The 13,506-nt window shown below is 37.2% G+C and overlaps 1 protein-coding gene and 1 non-coding gene across 11 annotated transcripts in view; both read left to right on the forward strand.

The window, feature by feature from the left end:
• The window catches only part of SETD2 (SET domain containing 2, histone lysine methyltransferase), a 125,261-nt gene that overhangs the window by 12,205 nt on the left and 99,550 nt on the right, over positions 1-13,506 (forward strand). The gene's annotated exons all lie outside the window — the stretch shown is intronic.
• Positions 4,197-4,269, forward strand: TRNAK-CUU (transfer RNA lysine (anticodon CUU)). Its single transcript has one exon. It is a non-coding gene; the product is annotated as a tRNA-Lys (tRNA).

Genomic DNA, 13,506 nt, shown 5'->3' on the forward strand with positions numbered 1-13,506 from the left:
CCTATGAGCTAAGAGTGGTTTTTACATTTTTTAATGGTGGGGGATAAAATCAGAAGAAGACTACTTCATGACATGAAAATTATATGAAATTGAAATTTCACTACTCATAAGTGAAGTTTTAGTGGAACACAAACCAAATAAAAATAAAAGCTAATGCTTATTTTTATAGTATTATAGAAGTAGAAAGAAGATGTAAAAGATTGATGAATGCTTAAATTGAGCCTAGTTCATACTTTGAAATTTCTTGGTTAGTAAATTTCCTAATTTTTTTGTCTTCATCAAAAGAAAGTTTGATGAATGTTACAACATTGTTTTGTCTCATTGAAGTTTTCAGGTTGGTTATGGTTTAAACCTAGGTTTAAAATGAACTTTTTTTGAGCCTATCAATGAATAACATACTTTGATTTTTGTAATAGGTATCGTGTAGGGTGGGGGTTGACAAACTAGCCAATGGGTCAGACCCAGCGTGCTTGGATGTTTTAGTATAGCCTGTGAATTAAGTATGATTTTATATCCTTTAAATGGTTAAAAAAATTGAAAGAATAGTATTTTGTGACATGTGAAAGTGATATGACATTGAAGTTTTTGTGTCTGTAGATAGTTACTGGAGCACAGACATATTTATTGTATATGGCTGCTTTCACACAAAAACATTGGTGTTGAGTAGTTCTAACAGAGACTGCATGGCCTGGAAGCCTGAAATATTTATTTTGTGGCTCTTTATAGAAAAGAAATTTGCTTGTGCTTGCCCCAGGGCACTGATGAAAAATATATTGTCTAATTTCCAAGATTGCTTATGTACAGTTTTAAAATGTGTTAAATTTTCAGGAAGGCATGGTGCAAAGTTTCATGCTTTTTAGAGTTTCTTGGTAAGAAGCTCACTGTACCCCAGTCTGGCATTTGGTGAATCTCACAGTTACATTAGAATAATTACTTCTATTTTATTGACTTTTAAGAAAGGAGCTTAAGCTTTCAGGCTGTTTTTCTCTATCAGAAAGTAAAATTAAATGTAAACAATGGGTTGAAAGGGCTCCTGGAGAATTAAGAAAATGAAAAGGGGATGCTGAAGGTAACAGGAACGGAAAGGCAGGAAGTAGCTGCCCATCCTAGGGCTGGAGGAAAAAGGGAAGAGGATGTGGTTCCCACAACCCAGGACCTTAAAGTAGAGGCCCTCTGGAGCTGAGACCTCTGAGGAAGGGGTATGTGACAACTGGTGCTGGTGTCTGAGGGGTTGCAGTCAGACTGGTCTGGGATTGTGGGGTGTGGGGGGGAGGGCGGGGAGGTGGAAACTGGAATCACCAGGGTGAACTGTATTGGTAGGTCAGTATGTGTAGGAACTGCGACCAACAGGAAGGAACAGATTCCCTCCTAGTCTTCCAGCCTTTTAGTCTTCTGGCTAGCACATGCTATTTGTGCCATAGCACATGCTATTTGTGCCAAAGGAAAAAGTAGTTTACAGGGTCTTAATCATACTGTCACAAACAAGAGAGTGTAGAAAGTGTATGCTGGGAGCTGAAGGAAAGTATCTTAATAAAGGACTGGTGGTCTAAACATACTGAAATATTTCTCTAAGCTCTAGATAGGAAATGATTCTAGTGTATTTTCAGGAATCTGGGAAGGTAAAAAAATCCAAAAGGAAGATTTTTGGATGAGCATTGTGAAGCGTCTGGAGACCTTTCTTCTTCTTCTTCCTTTTTTTTTTTTTTTTTTAGTTCATAATGTTTCCTATATGATAATGTTTCCTATGCATTCTTTTGGAGGAATTGTTTTAAGGTGAGATCCTGGCTTTTGTTTACCTTGTATCCAACAGACCAATTAGAGTAAAAGATTGAGAAGTGAAGAATATCTGAACTATGTTAGATAGCAGTAAAACCCCAATATATAAAAAGTGGGGACTTTATATGTTTCATTTTGGATTTTCTACTATCCAACAGGAGAAAAATAAATCCAGTTATCAGTTATTTAGGAAATAAGGGGTTCCAAATAGGAGAAAGCAAATTTGAACTTCTAGTTCCTTTTTTTAAAAAATATTTTATTTATTCATGAGAGACACACACAGAGAGACAGACAGAGACACAGGCAGAGGGAGAACCAGGCTCCATGCAGGGAGCCTGATGTGGAACTCGATCCCAGACTCCAGGATCACACCCTGGGCCAAAGGCAGATACTCAACCACGGAGGCACCCAGGGATCCCTCTTCTAGTTCTTTTTAAACTACCTGCTAGTCTGTCATGGATTGATATATTTTAAACATACACTAAAAATTAAGTCCTAGAAAAATGAAGTGAAAAGCTAGACATTCAGAATCCAGTACCACTGGTTAAACAGTTACGTGTATTCATTGTGGTAGTAGTTATGTGAATCTATGTATGGAATAATTTTGCCTAGAACTACATGCACACGTAAATGAATATGAATGCAGGTTGAGAAGAATGGTGAAAAGTGAATTAGGTCTAGTCTGGTTAATAGTAATGTACCAATGTGAATTTCCTAGTTTTGATATTGGACTCCAGCTATATGAGATGTCACCAGCGGAAGGGGCTGGGTGAGGTGTACAGAGACTCTTTGTACTATTTTTGCAACTTCCTGTCAATCTGTAATTATTTCAAAATAAAAAGCTTAAAAAACTATAAGCCCACTGATTACTGATCAAGGTCAAATTGCTATAAAAGTTTGCAAACTCTAGTCTCAATTTCTGTACTTGTGGATATGTAACATACTTAGCCAATTGGCGCTGGCCAAAAGACTACAGATAAGTGTTAACTCCCTTTTCCTTCTGCAGCTACTCTGTATTTTTACCATTTTCTTCAATCTCTACCTTTCATCTTCTACCTCTACTTCTGTACTCATTTGTTCAAAAAATTTTTTAAAAATATTTTATTTATTCATGAGTGACACACAAGAGAGGCAGAGACATAGAGGGAGAAGCAGGTTCCATTTAGGGAGCCCGATGTGGGACTCGATCCCGGAACCGCGGGACCACACCCTGAGCTGAAGGCAGATGTTCAACTGCTGAGCCACCCAGGTGTCCCTGTTCAAAATTTTTTATTGTGCACCTTTTTAGTGCCAAGACCTGGGGATATAAAAATGAGCAAAGTCCTCACTATTTATGCTTATTTTCTAGAAGTGGAGACTTTTTAAAATTGAGGTATAATCGATACACAATATCTTTTAGGTATTTCATAGTGATTCATATATTTATACATTATGAGTAAAGACTGTTGCTAGTGAAAGAATCTTACAAATATGTAATTCATATTGCTTACAGTTCCCATATATTGAGTACTATGTGCCAGGCACTATATGGAGGATTTTAAATAGATACTCTCCTTTGATCCTCTCTTTGAAGTAAATATAGTACTACTATTTCAGTTTTATAGATAAACTCTCTGGCCACTATTTTTCTTAAGTGTTAAAAAGTACTGCAGTTGATATTCAAATCCAGGTTGACTGACTTTCAGGGTTTTGCTTTAACCTTTTATACTAAAATGCCTCTCCATCTTGTATTTTGAAAACACATAATGGGAGGAGTAAAGGGATAGGGGCATGCCTTTTAGTTCGTAGGCACTAGAAAGGCCCTAGAGTGGAAAACTTATGCTAAACTATGTAGGTTTCTTTTTCTTTTTCTTTTTTTCTTTTCTTTTTTTCTCTTTTCTTTCTTTCTTTCTTTAAGATTTTATCTATTTAAGATTTTATTTATTAGAGTGAACCAAGTGAGCAGGGGGGAAGGGGAACGGAGGGGGAGGGGCAAGCAGATTCTGCTGAGTGTGGAGCCTGAGTGGGTCTTTTTTTTTTTTTTTTTTTAATTTTTAATTATTTATGATAGTCACACAGAGAGAGCGAGAGAGGCAGAGACACAGGCAGAGGGAGAAACAGGCTCCATGCACCGGGAGCCCGATGTGGGATTCGATCCCGGGTCTCCAGGATCGCGCCCTGGGCCAAAGGCAGGCGCCAAACCGCTGCGCCACCCAGGGATCCCCTGAGTGGGTCTTGATCACAGGACCCTGAGCCAGAACCAAGAGTCGGATGCGCAATGGACTGAGCTGCCCAGGCATTCTTACATCTTTTTCATCATACTAGTTACGGTGTTTACAAGTGTCCATTTTGGTTTTCAGTGCTCTCATCAGTATAGATGTAGATATGAAAACCAACTGCCTACTTTGACTCTTCTTTACGATATTAGCTGTTGTTGGGGTGCCTGGCTGGCTCAGTTGGTAGAGCATGTGACTCTTGATCTCATGGTCATGAGTTCAAACCCCATGTTGGGCATAGAGCATATTTTAAAAAATAAATAAAAAGATACTGGCTAATGTTGTTAATTTCAAGTCCTAGTCCTATCATTTTACCCTTGGTTGTTTCCATGAGGGATGCATCTACCTTGTCAGTTTGTAATATTTTTCTGTCATAGAGAATAAGATTTGACCTCTTCTAGTGAGCTTTTGATGGTACTTCACATCTCTTTGTGATTACTGGAATATTTTTAAGTGGCTAGGGGCTTGTTGGCTAGGTCTGTGGACCAACTGCATTTTCTTAAATTCTTGTGTAGTATAACTTGACATTTGAGACATAAACAAAAAATCCCATAGGATAGGAGTTTTGATACATTTCTGTTTTATAGATGAACCAACTTTATATTCTGCATTATTTTATAAATCTTACACATCTGGAATTTGGTATCTGGAAGTGAAAATTGTAACCAGATTTCTAATTTGCAAAATGATGTACAAAATACCCTGTTGTTTTTATGTTTACCTTAAGAACACAAGATTTTTCTCAAGAAATGGAAATACAGCACTCTGGTGACTTACCCTAAAAGATTGGCAGATTGGTAAAAAATAGATTTAGGTATTAAGAATATTAATGATCTCCTTCCCAAACAAAATATCTACTGTTACTGAATTTTTGCTTTTTTAAAAAATTTTCTCAACCATGAGTCTTTTTTAATTAAATGATCCCTAAAGTAGAACTGTGTGTTGATGCTACTTATCAGAAGTTAATTTATAGAATATATTTCCCATCATGGCATAATGTTCACTGTCGTTACATATTTGTGATCTGTGTGTTTTTTATTACTGTTGGGGAGTGAAATTCTAAATAAAGTTTAAATCAGATGGTAAATCCTGGATTGTTTCTGCTTGGGTAAATGGATTAATGCTCAGCCATAGCCAGGTGAATGAGCTCTGATTGTGGGTAGATGCGTGATTGAATGGTAACCGGAATATATAAGTTTTGCCAGAACACTTCTAACCACCCACCTTCACTTGCTGCATGTGGACACATGGTCCCTTGAGGTTTACTTGTTTGGGGATTGGTTATCCTCCCTTGTATTGCAATTAAACATTAACTTTTTTATTATGAAAAATTTCAAATATTCATACGGGAGAGAATATATAGTACAATGAATGCCCTCCCTGCCCAGTATACTCATCCAGCTTTAACAGTTACTAATACTTTGCCATTTTGGTTTTTATCTGTCTCCCATTTTTGTTGTTGTTGTTGTTACTGGAATACTTTGAAGCACTCCAGGTATTTTTTTTCATGCTTTTGTATCTTTACGAGATAAAGCCTTTTTATTTTTATTTATTTTTAAAGATGTTATTTATTTGAGAGAGAGAGAGAATGTGTGTGAATGAGCAGGAAGGAGGAGGATAGGGAGAGAGTCTCTGAAGCAGACTCTGCTCTGAGTGTAGAGCCCTACCCAGGGCTCAGTCCTACAACCATGAGATAATGACCTGAGCTGAAACCAAGAGCTGGGTGCTTAACTGACTGAGCCACCCAGGCACCCTGAGATAAAGGCTTTTTAAAAAGTAACCACCTGGGCATCTGATTTCTCAGGGTCCTGGGATCAAGTTCTGAGTTGGGCTCCCTGCTCAGTGGGGAGCCTCCTTCTCCTTCTACCTCTGCCTCTGTCCTCACTGGTGCTTGCTCTGTTTTGTGTTTGCTCTCCTCTCTCTCAAATAAAATCTTAAAAAAAAAAAGTAACCACAATAGCATTATCATGCCTAGTACAATTGGCAGTAATTCTTTAATGTTACTTAATTTCATTTTTTTTGAAGTTAGGATCTAAATAAGCATGTGATTACCAGATTTCAGATCTCTCAATAAGTAATAGTAGCCTGTTACGTTTATTGGCTCTGTGCGTCCTTGTGGTATCCTTTAACATGTTTTTCTATTACCTGTATTTTTTAGAGACTGGTAGTTACATCAGACTCCCCACCGCAGCTTTTTATTGATTACCTATTGTATCACTTATTTTAGTGATGGCAAAATTAACCAGTGGATTTTGGTATAGTCATCCTGATCCGTCTGTTACAAAGTTCCCCATCAACCTTTCACCTACTGATTTTAGTTGCTGTTGATGATTGTTGAGTTTACTAGATCGAATTCTCCTACTGACTGTGCTGAAATACAGTTCATATGGAAAGATAGGAAAAATACAGAATTCTTTGTCAATTTTCAGGTAATGAGTGGGTATCTTATTGGTAATCTAATCTCCAAAGATGATCAATGGGGACTTATTTTTTTATGAGTTTATCTTTAGGTGTTGTACTTCAGTACATTGCACTCATTTTTTGTTCTTATTGTTGCTCAGATTGCCTCATTGTTGTCCAGTGGAAGCCTTTTCAGATTGGCTTCTGTGATCTTTTGTATGATCCTGGTAATCTTTGATAACTTCCTTGGCCCCAGCTCATTTATACACTTTTTATCGCAGTCTAGAGTCAGCCATTTCTTCTGTGAGTCTTGGTTCCTTCTAGTGAAAATAGTATTTAGATACCATAATCTATATACTAGTCGTGGTACTCATGGCTACTGGGTTGTCAATGCTTAGGCCTTTTCATTGGATAGTTAAGATATATGTATTTTTTAGAAAAAGAAAATCATACTGATTTTTCCAATTCGTATTTAAGGTTTTTTTTTTTTAAGATTTTATTTATTTATTTTATTTATTTATTAGAGACAGACACACATACACAGAGGCAGAGACACAGGCAGAGGGAGAAGCAGGCTCCATGCAGGGAGCCCCAAGCAGGGCTTGATCCTTGGTCTCCAGGATCAGGTCCTGGGCTGAAGGCAGTGCTAAACTGCTGAACCACCCGGGCTGCCCTATTTAAGAGTTTTTATGTTGAAACTATTTTTTTTTTTTTTTTTTAGATTTTGTTTATTCATGAGAGAGAGAGGCAGAGACACAGGCAGACAGAGAAGCAGGCTGCATGCAAGGAGCCTGATGTGGGACTTGAACCTCGGAATCCAGGATCACACCTTGAGCCAAAGGCAGGCACTCAACCACTGAGCCACCCAGGCGTCCCTGTGTTGAAACTTATATCACTTTTATGTAGAAAATCTTAGTTCCTAATGACATTCATGGAATAACTTAATCTATTTATATGTGACAGTTTCGGTAATGATACCAGTATTATTATAGTAAGACCACCAACAGTTTAAGATTTGTTCCCCCCCCTCCCCCAGGATATAGTTCAGTAAGGTATTTGTAGTCAAAATACTTTAGTTTTTGTGTTTATGCCAATCATCAATTTGGTATAGTTTTTATAGTTTGAATTTCTAGAAATTATTATTTTTTTTAACTTTCTCATTTAAAAAAAAAGTTACTGGAATAAAAGAATGTTTGAAGAGGAATAACTTTGGGATGCCTGGGTGGCTCAGCGGTTGAGGGAAGAGGAATAACTTTTCATCCTTGATCTCCTGTCACCATTTCCTTTAATATATACTCATTATGTTTAATTTTGGTTGAGTCTCCTGTTTTCCACTGTTTTGTGTCTTGCTGTTTCACTTATCAATATATTCTGGAGATCCTACCAGAGCAGTATACAGAGCTCCTCATCATTGCTTTATTTTGCGGTATACTGCTTTATTGAATGGATGTACCAGAGTTATTCAGCCACTCTTTTGATGAACATTTAGGCTAGTTCCAGTCTTTTGCTATCACGTGGATAACCTTTGCATTTTATTTTAACCTTCATTTTTCCGTGCACGAAATGGTGAGGGGTGGTGTGTTCAGTGCATTGTGATTCACAGTGATCTTATATTATCATTGGCTCTGCCTTGTAAGAGTAAGTGTTTCAGGGTTGGTTTGTTTTGAGGCATGGTTATCTTTATCATACTGTCCTTTTATTAGTTGACTTGAAACCTTTCTCTTTCACACCTCAAACATTAATTTGCTATTTTTGGAAAATGCTTAATAACTAGAAAGTAAATGATGGCTATTTTATTGTGTTTTAGCTGTTGCTCCTGAAGAAAACTGAATTTTTCTTTCTCTTTCTCTCTCTCTTTTTAAACTGAGTTTCATTCCTTTTCTGTGTGTTTTGATTTGGGTCTGGAGGTGATTTATTCTAGGAACATTCTGAGTTGCTGTATTCATTGTGTTACCAAAATTTAAATGCAGCCCATGTAGATTTTTTAAAATATAACAGAAAAAAACTTGCTTGTGAAACATGAAAGAATGAAGTTATTTTCAGAAGCGTTTTTAATATTAACACCAAAGAAAGCAGGTATTTATGAAAGAGAAAGATTCTGAATTATTATCTTTGCGTATAAAAAGAGAATCGTCTTCTATCTCATGTGTGTAGGTTTAATCACATCACGTGTTTTACTTTCATTGTTTTAATTTTGAAGGTGAGTTTTAAAGAGCTAATTTGCATCAGAGTCTATAACCACATGAAGGAAGTGACCACCATCTATTTTCATGTTTCTGTTTAATGTGGCTAAGAGTAGGACTAGAAGGTTGGTTGGTATAAGTATTCAGTCTGATAAAATACAGGGTTGGTGCAGCTTTTAAACACTCACTACTTTATATCCTACAATTTATCTATAGCAAGCCATCTCCCTCAGACTCAGTATTCCTCACTGATTTCAGTAGAGTATTTCCTCATAGAAGAGTCTACTCTGTGAAGTTGTGGCAGTGAGGGAGACCAAAAAACCTAGTGATTTCTTGCATACAGTTTAGGAGTTTCTTTAGATACGCAGTGGACTAGATTTCTTGCATACAGACTAGGAGTTTCTTGAGACACATGACCATCAGGACTGTTACTCTTTATTTCATTATACAGCCCCTTCTGTTGCTAAGCAGATAATTTACTAGTACACTGAGTCAAAATATGTTTCTCTGGAACTTTTTTGCCCTTTGCTCCTAGTTCTGTGTAATAGCTAATATTTGATTTAAAGAGCAAGGGCTCTGCAACCAAAAAGCCTGGATACTTGGCTCTGTCACTTTGTTAGCAATGTTAGGTTTCTTCATTTACAAAATGGGAATACAAATAGTATACCCTTTATAGGTTTGAGGATTGCAGAAGGACTAGTTGTATGTAAAGCATTTATTCTAGTAACCCACAAATAGAAAATATTCTGGTAGCTGCTTATAGTGGGGATGGTAGTCTTGTAATGGGGGCTATACGACGGTAGTACAATGTGACCAGCTCACTAAGAACTTATACTCAATTCCTTCTGCGGTGATTCATTGGCTGGTACTAAAATTGGATTTCAGCATTAACACATTTCTGTCTTTTGAAGGTTATTTGTTTATGGGGATCCCCCTCCCACATCTACCCAATGAGGAAAATAAAACAGATAAAATAAATAAATAAATAAATAAATAAAACAGATAAAACTTAAGAGACTTAACTTACAATAGTGAATAAAAGTAGTGAAACTCATTTGTATATAACAGGCCCTAAAATGTTCAAATTAGATCACCACATACTTTTGGAAAAAGCAGATTGCTTGAAGAGGAGAACGCAATTCACTTCATGTAGGTGTGCCTGCAAACCAGGTTAGAAGACAAATTTAGCCATGTCAGGTAAATATACAATTGTTAACATTTGGAATGATATTCTTACCTTTCCTCACTGACTGTGGAACTCTACAGGGTTACATTTGAGATCATCTGTGTTTGTTTACAAAGTGATTGCTTGTTTAAAGAAAATAACTTAGTTTTACTCAGTATCATATGTGGATACTATGTTAAAGTTTCAACTCTTGGGGCCTGAGAATGGTTGATGGATGTGACGTTGGGGGAGAGAGCTGTTATTTTGATGTGTGTGTGTGTGTGTGTGTGTGTGTGTGTATACACACACACTATATATATATACATATTTATGTATGTATGTGTATATATACATATATAAGATAGTGTTTGGATCAAATTATTTCCTGTGAGAATATTCTTGCCTGAAATTTAATAACATTTCATTAATTTTTTTCTAGATTTAATCTGTATATATAAGCCTCTATTAAGAGCTCTCTGTATATTTTAGATACTATGCTAGTTGAAGATGTGGACTTAAGCAAATGAGTAACAGTGCTTCTGTTTATCAGGTCCATTGGCACTGGTTCAGGTTAGCGAATTCATTCAAAGTGCTTTGCCTAAAGTTTCCAGGCCTTTCATAAAAAGCGGGGTGGTATTCATGGCTTCATTGTCTACATAAATCACATATATTTCTCATGGATGTTTTAATTCACTTGTCCTCCTGGGTCCTGTGTTTTGTATGAGAAAGTATGGCAGATGTTATAAATTAATTTATGGTCATTCTGAATGGCTTTTTTTTTTTTTTTTTCTCAAGTCACTTTTTAGGTGTGTCTTTTTCTTTGAGAATTGCTTGAAATGAGAAAGTTAAAACATGGTACTATTATTAAGGATTTTTTTAATTCAAAAAGTGATGAGAATTTATGCTAGGAATGGAAATGGTAAAGCCAGGGAGATTATACAATAAGGGCTAAATGTTGCCTTTGTCTCTTTGTACTGAAACCCTAGCTGGGAGGCTGAAACAGTAAATAGAAGGTCAAGGTTGTAAGTGATTGTCAGTCTGGAAAGTACATGGTGTAGGGGTTGAGTTTAGTAGTAGTGCCTGGAATAGTAAGGAAGGGGATAGGAAAAGACAATATGGTACTGAGTGCATTACTAGGTAATTGCCAAATAAATGAAAGACCAAAGTAGCTGAGGAGATTAAGATGGGTTTAGGGGGGATGAAATGTGTGTATGGAGGAGGCTGGGAGAGAGGGAGGAGGATGGTAGAATGAAGAGCAGTATGGGGACGCCTGGGTGGCTCAGCGGTTGAGCTTCTGCCTTCGGCCCAGGGCATGATCCCAGGTTCTAGGATTGAGTCCCACATTGAGGTCCTTGTGGGGAGCCTGCTTCTCCCTCTGCCTATACCTCTGCCTTTCTCTCTGTGTGTTTCTCATGAATAAATAAATCTTTTTTAAAAAAGCAGTATGAAAAATGACTTGAGGTTGAGACTATCTATGTTTGAATTTGGAGACCATCTTAACCATTGAAATTCTTCTGGGGAGTAGTGTAAAGCAAGTTTAGCTAGATAGGAAAGTGGGAATGATGGTGTCAGACATTTACTGAGTACTTCCCTTTGTTCTGAGTAGTGTTTTTGGCATTTTTTTGTAAAGGATTTTATTTATTCATAAGATAAAAAGGCAGAGACATAGGCAGAGGGAGAAGCAGACTCCCTGCGGGACTTGATCCCAGGAATCTGGGATCACAACCTGATCCAAAGGCAGATAGATGCTCAACCTCTGAGCCAGCTAGGTGTCCCTGTTTTTGGCACTTAAATGCTGCTGGCAGCAAGATAAAACAAACTCGTGCTCAAAAGGAGCTTGTTTCTAGTGAAAGGAAATAGGCACTACATTATAAAAAAAGATTAAGAAGAAAAAGGAAAGTAAAAAAATCCCATATTGATAATACTAGGAATAAACTAAGGACTAAAATGCGATAGAGTGATGGGAGAATCTTGGAGATAACATTTGAGCTGTCATCCTGTTACTGAGAAGGAGCAATCTGTTGAAGATCTAGAGGAAATGGTATTCTAAGAAGACACCTTCAGGTGAAAAGGTCAGAAATTAGTTTGGAATGTTTGAGGTACAGAAAGAGGGCTTATGTGGGCTAGAACCTAGGGAATGAGGAAGGACTGTGAAAAGAGGTTAGAGAGAGAGAGTAGGCAGGTATGTGCCATGATCTGATTTATGGTTTTGAAAGATCATCTGGCTGTTCAGTAAATTTATAATGTGTATAATGATCATTATAATTGGTGTATACACATGTATGTAATAATCATCATTAGCTCCATTTTGACCATGTTATATTTGAGATATATAGGAGATATTCAAGTAGAGATGTCCATTTGTCCATTGAGTACTTGGGTAAGTATGTACATAGTGGTTGGATTTGGAGATGGGGGAGTTACCAGTATAGATGATACTGAAAGCCATGAATCTGGATGAGATAAGGGAAGAGGGAAAAGATAAGATGGAGAAGAGAAGAAGGAGAGCCAAGCAGGGATCAGATTTTGGGGTATTCCAACTTGAAGACATCCAGTAGAATAGAAAGAGCAATAAGATTAAGGAGGGAATAGCCAGTAAGGGTAGGAGGAAAACAGGAGAATGTGGTCCCTGGAATGAAATTGACCATTGGCTTTTAAGATATTGGTCTCTAGTGGGACGCCTGGGTGGCTCAGTGGTTGAGTATCTGCCTTTGGCTCAGGTCATGATCCTGGGGTCTTGGAGTGGAGTCCCACCCACATCAGGCTTCCTGTGGGAAAGAAGGAGGGTTTTCCCTCTGCCTATGTCTCTGCCTCTCTGTGTCTTTCATGAATGAATAAATAACATCTTAAAAAAAAAAAAAAAGATGTTGGTCCCTAATAACAGCCCACCTCCACTCTTGCCTTTTTTTTTTTTTTTTTTTAAGATAAAGTATCTTTAAAGCTGTTTGAGAATGAAGATAAAGAGAAACAGACACTGATAATAGAGGAAAGGAAAGAAATAGGAAATGGAAGTCTATGAGAAGGCAAGAGGATAGGGCACTGAGTAAAGTGATGGGATCAATTGAGATTGGTCAGGGTGATGATAGTGTTAAAGATTATGGGTAGGAAGATTTGTGAAACAGGCATCTCGGAGAGTAAGAAAGGGAATTGAGTGGCACAAGTCATAGAGTACGAGTGAGTAGTAGAGACATGGCAGGATTTCAATGTAGAAATCATCGAAGTTTGATCTTTTTGCTGTGTTATATTGCCATCCTAATAAAATTATAAATGCTAAAGGTGTGCTTTCATGGACAGTCAGGAAAGTAGGATGAGGTTGAACCAAAAAAAAAAAAAAAAAAGAAAAGAAAAAGAAAGACCCTCATTAGCTTTCCCATTTATGGCAATTATTACTTATTACCTTGTATTGTGGTTATTTGGTATACCTCTGTGCCATCTTACCTCAAGCAAAGGGAGAAATTCAGTGAACTTGACATCTTGCCCTAATAGAGTTAATACTGCTTCAGAAGGGTAGAACCTTAAATAATTGTTGAACAAATAGTCTTGTGATTGATACAAGTTCTGATATATGTTATTAATACTGTTGCCTTTCTAAAATAAGTCATTGGGCAATCCATCAATGTGGTTGTAAGCTGTTGAAAAACATGATGTGGTCTCCACTTTTGCCGTAAGTTTACCTAACTCATGGTAGTTAGCTAGGATACCTATTTCCTACAAAAACCTTGACCTT

The sequence above is a fragment of the Canis lupus genome, chromosome 20, assembly GCF_003254725.2.
Source record: "Canis lupus dingo isolate Sandy chromosome 20, ASM325472v2, whole genome shotgun sequence".
NCBI lineage: Eukaryota > Metazoa > Chordata > Mammalia > Carnivora > Canidae > Canis > Canis lupus.